This window comes from Pantherophis guttatus, chromosome 2 (genome assembly GCF_059756535.1).
Source record: "Pantherophis guttatus breed Tessera chromosome 2, ASM5975653v1, whole genome shotgun sequence".
In the NCBI taxonomy this organism is placed as follows: Eukaryota; Metazoa; Chordata; class Lepidosauria; order Squamata; family Colubridae; genus Pantherophis; species Pantherophis guttatus.
In genome coordinates this window covers 258,475,622-258,481,874 of record NC_142064.1, presented here as the reverse complement: position 1 = coordinate 258,481,874, position 6,253 = coordinate 258,475,622, and the positions used below count along the sequence as shown (strand labels likewise).

At 43.9% G+C, this 6,253-nt stretch overlaps 1 long non-coding RNA gene across 1 annotated transcript; it reads left to right on the top strand.

Annotated features, from left to right (window-relative positions):
• The first annotated feature begins 966 nt into the window (after positions 1 to 966).
• LOC148115662 (uncharacterized) lies at positions 967 to 4,997 on the top strand. The gene is made up of 2 exons (XR_015732716.1): positions 967 to 1,183; positions 4,805 to 4,997. It is a non-coding gene; the product is annotated as an uncharacterized LOC148115662 (long non-coding RNA).
• Positions 4,998 to 6,253: the final 1,256 nt, after the last annotated feature.

The following is a 6,253-nucleotide window of genomic DNA, read 5'->3' as shown; positions in this document are numbered from 1 at the left end:
CAACTGTTGGGCCAAAGCAGTTTTGCCACTATGTGAGGTTTGGTGTGCTTCTGATACTAAAGGCCAGGCAAGCGAAACTGGTACCACCAAGCGATTGTCTGGAAGAGTATACCATCCCCTCACCAAGTTGGCTTTCAAATCTCCTTCAGCTTTCTCCTTCTCTACCTGAGTATAGATGGGATAAGATCTTTCAATGTAGGATTCGACTTCTTGTGCCATATAGAGATAATAATCATTCCTATCCAGAGGCAGGTGTACTGCCAATTTGGCCTCTCTATCAGCAAATCGATTGCCTTGTGCAACGAGTGTGTCTGCTTTCTGATGACCCGGACAATGAATGACAGCTAAAGATTTGGGAAGTTGTGCAGCAGAAATCAGTCTTTTAATTAAAGGGGCATGTTGAATTGGTTTGCCTGTAGAATCAGTGAAGCCCCTTTCCTTGTAAATAGCTGCATGTGCTTGAATAGTCAAAAAGGCATATTTACTGTCCGTGTACACATTAATAGTCTTTTCTGTGGCTAATTCTAATGCTCGGATGAGTCCCCACAATTCAGCTGCTTGGGCACTGGTACCCACTGGAAGAGAGGCACTTTCAATAACTGCGTGTTGGCTAACTATAGCATATCCTGCATAACGAGCTCCATTCTCCATAAAGCTTGAGCCATCAGTAAACCATGTAAGCTGAGCATTTGGAAGAGGGGTGTCTGTCAAATCTGGTCTACAGGAATACTGATGATCTAACACATGTAGACAGTCATGCAGTGGGAGGGATGCATCAGGGATTGGCATAAGGGTAGCTGGATTGATAGTAGCACATTGGTGAAGACTTATCTGGGGGTTTTCTAACAGCAGAGCCTGATATTTATGCAATCTCTGGTTACTTATCCACAAGTGTCCTTTGTTTTCTAGGATTGTTTGCAACGCATGGGATGTGTAGACTGCTACTTCTGAGGTAAAAGTCAGTTTGTTTGTATCTCTCATAAGTTCTGCCACAGCGGCCAAAATTTTAAGACAGTGTGGCCAGCCTTGAGCCGGGCTGTCCAATTGTTTGGATAAGTAAGCCACTGGCCGTTGCCATGATCCTTGCTGTTGAGTTAATACCCCTATTGCCACATTCTGACGGACATCCACATAAAGACGAAAGGATTTGGAAAGGTCTGGCAACCCTAAAGCTGGAGAGGATGTAAGTGCTTCTTTTAAATGACCTAATGCATTTGTTTGTTCTTTGCCCCATTCAAACGGGTCTGTTTCTGCTCCCCGGGTTGAAGCATACAGGGGTTTGGCAAGTAAGGCAAAATTAGGAATCCACAAGCGACAAAAGCCCATGACTCCCAAAATGCCTCGCAGTTCTTTTCGATTTTTCGGCGGGGGCAGCTGCAAGATTGCCTGTTTCCTAGGTAATCCTAAATTTCTCTGACCTTGAGATAGCGTGTATCCCAAATACGTAACCTCTTTCTTTACTAATTGAGCCTTTTTTCTTGAAGCTCTGTATCCACAGTCTTTCAGTAATTCAAGGAGGGTTTGGGTATTTTTGAAACAGTTATCCTGAGTGGTTCCTGTTACTAACACATCATCTACATATTGAAGGAGACAGTCCCCTTCCTGAACAGGTTGGAAGTATTGCAAGTCCTGAGCCAAGGCGTGCCCAAAAAGGGTAGGCGAATTCTTAAAGCCTTGGGGTAATCTGGTCCAGGTATACTGACAATGTCTACGCAATTTAGAGTCTTTCCATTCAAAGGCAAACAAATCTTGGCTATCAGGATGTAAGGGTATAGTGAAGAAAGCGTCTTTCAGGTCTATGACGGAAAACCATGCAGCTGAAGGAGGGATGGTCCCCAGCAAAACGTAGGGATTAGGCACGATTGCATGTAGCGTGACCACGGCGCTGTTAATTAACCTTAAATCTTGCGCCTGTCTCCACCCCCCATCTGGTTTTTTTATGGGCAAAATTGCTGTATTCCATGGGGATTGAGTTTGTCTGAGTATCCCAGCAGCTAAGTATTTGTCAATTAAAACTTGAATGGCTTCTGCCGCTTCTTGAGGAACATAATACTGAGGTACTCTGATGGGCTTGTATCCTAATTTCAGTTTAACTTCTACTGGGGAGGCAAATTTTGCTAGCCCAGGGGGGGTTATCTTCTGCCCACAGAGTAGGAACATTAAATTCTTTCCATATACTTTCCTGAGTTGAATCTTGCATTAACATTAATCGCCAAGTTTCTTCCACTGGATGTGACACTGTTAAGTACTGTCCATTTTCATTGAAGGACATGGTGGCTCTTAATTTAAAAAGTAGATATCTACCTAATAGAGGAACTGGGCATTCAGGCATATACAAGAATTGGTGTTCTACTAGGCCATTCCCAACCTTGCATTTAACTGGTTTCAGGAGGCTGTGTGTGGCTGGTGTGCCTGACACTCCTTGGACTCTGACTTTCTCCTTTGACAAAGGGGCTACTTGTTTATTAACTACTGATCGGCTGGCTCTGGTATCAATCATCATGCGGACTTGACGTCCTCCCACCCATAAATCCATCATGGACTCCGGGGGTGGGTCCGTGGGGCCCTGGCCTCTTCAGTCATCCCATTCCATTTCAGCCAGGCTGATTACTTCCTCATTCCGGTGTGACTGGCTGGGTGGAATGAATTGCCTGTCAGCCCCCCTTCTTCCTCTGCAATCTCCTCTATTTCCTCTCATGTTTCATCCTCGAAAGACACCTCTCTGATTTCCTCTCATCATCTGTGACCCACGCCCGTAGGATTCTTCTCTGGATTCCCTTCTTCTAAGGGGACATTCTCTTTGCCAATGCCCCTCCTTTTTACAAATTGCACATTGATTGGGTCCCAAAATGACCCACTCGAGTGCCAGAGCTAACATCTCTGTCTTCTTTCTCTCTCTAGCAGCTTGTCTTTTTTCCTCTTCTTTCTCTCTGTTCAGATATACCTTTCTAGCAACTTCTAAAAGCTCTGTTGTATTCTTGCCTAGTGCTCCTTCCAGACGTTGTAATTTTTTTCTAATGTCTGGAGCACTCTGGCTTATAAAACGTTCATTTAACATGAATCTATTTGCTGGATCTTCTATGGGTATTCCAGTATTTATTTTATAAGATTCTACTAATCTGGTTAGAAAACTTTCATGACTTTCATCTCTTTCTTGAAATATTGTTGCAGTCTTAGCGTAATTAACAGGACCTTTTGCAGCTTCTCTTAAACTGTTTAAGCACAAGAGGCGGTAATCATGTAATTGAGTTAAATGCTGAGCATTGTTTGCGTCCCACTGGGGGTCATTCTCAGCCCTCACTCTTGTCTTGTCAGCTGCCTGATTCATATCAGGAAACATACGAGTTAATACCTTTTCTTTAGCAATCTTGATTTTTTCTCTATCTTCCATGGAGAGTAAGGTATTTAACAGTTGTTGAATATCTCCCCAGGTGGGCTTATGAGTTTGCATAATGGTATTGAAAAGGTCTATAATTTCATATGGCTTTCGGCTAAACGGCCCATATTGCTGTTTCCAATTGAGCAGGTCTGTAGTTGTAAACGGCTGGTATTGGAACAATGAACGAATGGCAGGGGGCCCTTGACCATTCATTTCATGAGTTAACATCTCCCTTAAGGGGGCCAGCGTTTCTGCTTTCTTAAGACTGGTTTGACTTCTAGTTCTGGAGCTTACAGGTTGAGATTCTCCATCTGTTTCTTCCCCTTCGCTTTTGACTTCTCTTTTTTTTTTTTTAATTTGATTTATATGCCGCCCTTCTCCGAAGACTCAGGGCAGCTTACAATGTGCTCAGCAATAGCCTTCATCCTTTTGTATATTTATACAAAGTCAGCTTATTGCCCCCACAAACTGGGTCCTCATTTCACCTACCTTAGAAAGGATGGAAGGCTGAGTCAACCTTGAGCCTTGGCGAGATTCGAACCCTGCAATAATTGCAGGCAGCTGGTCTTAATAAGCTTAATAACAGGGTGCCTTAAACCCTTGTACTACCAAGGCACTTTTGACTTGCAAATGACACTTTTGAGGTTGAATAGTTCTTGGCGTTTCATTTGCTGGCAGTGGTGGGGAAAGGTTTTGTCTTGGGGGTATGGGATGAGGGGGAGCGTAAGGGGGAGGGCGACTAACTTCTTCTTCTTCCTCCTGACTGAAAACTTTGTTTTTAGATATCTTTCTGTTGGTTTTATTTTTCTCTTTCATCAAGCACACTTTCACACACTCCTGCTGACATTTCTTAAGCCATGGGGGAGCTGCCTTTTGAGCAATCTGCCACTGGTCTATGTATGGAAACTGGTCCCAATGGCCCTCCCGAGTAATGACCCGATGTGCCTTGGATATCACTATTGGGTCCACTGACCCTTCTTCTGATCACCCTATACCAAGAGCTGGCCATGTTTCTTTACATAACATCTCCAAGGTTTCGGGATTACACTGGGAGTCACCATAAGTTCCACTGTAGGCACTTTTGAAATTGGCTAACATACACTGTAACGGTGTCCGTGGGACACTGTGACTTCCACCCATCCTAACAACACTACCCCTGGCCCACGATGCTGGATGTTCCAACAGTCGTCTATGGGAACCACAGAGGTTTAACCACCCACGCCAAAGAAATTCCTCACTGGGAGCTTTAGGACGACACCTTGCTCCCTGGGGGGTGGATCACGCCCCCCCTTCCACCCAAAAGGGGTAGGTAAACCTTTTTACTTATACTTGCCTGATGCTTTTCTTGTCCTGGTGGCCACCTGTAGAAAGGTACGGATCTGGTCTGACCTGAGGATCCTTGACTGGTCTGCTTCTTCACAGCAGGGCTCACGGCGTCTTCTCAGCGAAAGATTCTTTTAGACTTCAATGGAGTCTTTGTGGCCGGCCTGTGAACGTTTCCCTGGAAAGGCGTCGAATCCTGCCGGGAGCAGCCGTCAGGCAGAACAAGTGTCTTTGTTCCTCAGTCCCTTCGTGGTAACGCCAGAAAATGTTGTAGAAATAAAGAACTGAAGCACATTCCTGGGTCAGACAGATCTGTTTATTTGCGCAAAGATTCAGGGCTTTGTTTGAAAGTTGCAACCTGAATGAAGATTGGTCATTTTTCTATTACTTAAATATGTTTTCAAGACAAAGAGTTCCATGAGCCTTTTCCGGCTTCCATATATGGTTACATTAAAAATACATTTCACTTACATTACACTTTACTAATTATCAAACCATTACCTACTACTTAATACAATTATTTTGGCTATACATTTTCACTACTTCATGATTTAACCATTATACCTTAACTAACCCATCACTTCATGTTTTACAACTGTTCTTTAAAAGCTGTAATGTGTAAATGCAGAAATTATGACTATACTTTTAAACAATAAATAACCTTTTGCATCCCCTGTATCCGTCCAGATGTTCACAGTTGATTCTGTTAAGAAGATGTATAAACTCAGAGAGTTGGACACAGGGCCATAGGTCAAGTGATTATGGGGACATCCATGAACTAATTGCTTAGTTCTATTCACCAAACTCCATTCTTAACTTTTCTGCTGGATGACAGCTGAGCCTTATCAGAAGATATATTTGACTAATAAGGCAGTCCAGCTGCTTTTAGCCAGCACGTATCTTTAAGTGAATAGATGAGCTCATTCAAAGGTTGCTTAGAGTTCATAGGATTTGATCTGACTTTATATACCTGACTTGGAATGATTATTTCTTTTATTCACCTTTTATTTTCTCTTATTTATCCTGATTCCATCTCAGGCCAGCTGGTCTTCACGCATACGGGAGCGCTAGAAATTTGAAGACCATCTTCCCAGCGTGCGCATGCTCACCAGGCGGGTGCTCTTCTGGTTTCTGGCACATGCATGTGCATCGGCCAGCTGGTCTTTGCACATGCATGCATACCAGAAACTGGAAGACCAGGTGGCTGATGCGCATGGATGTGCTGGAAACCGGAAGATCATCTTCTCGGCGTGCACATGCACACCGGGAAGCTGCTCTTCTGATTTCTGGCATGTGCGCACACCCCCACTGAGTGCCAAAAAGGTTCGCCAACACTGCCCTATCCCATTTCAGACAGGTGACTGTCCTGTCTCTTCTTAAAAATACCCAGTGATGAAGAACCCACAATTTCTGAAGGCAAAGCCGTTCCACTGGTTAATTGTCCTCACTGTTAGGAAGTTTCTCCTTAGTTCCTAAGTTGCTTCTCTCCTTGATTACTTTCCATCCGTTGTTTCTTGTCCTGCCCTCTGGTCAGGGCCGGATTTAGATGAA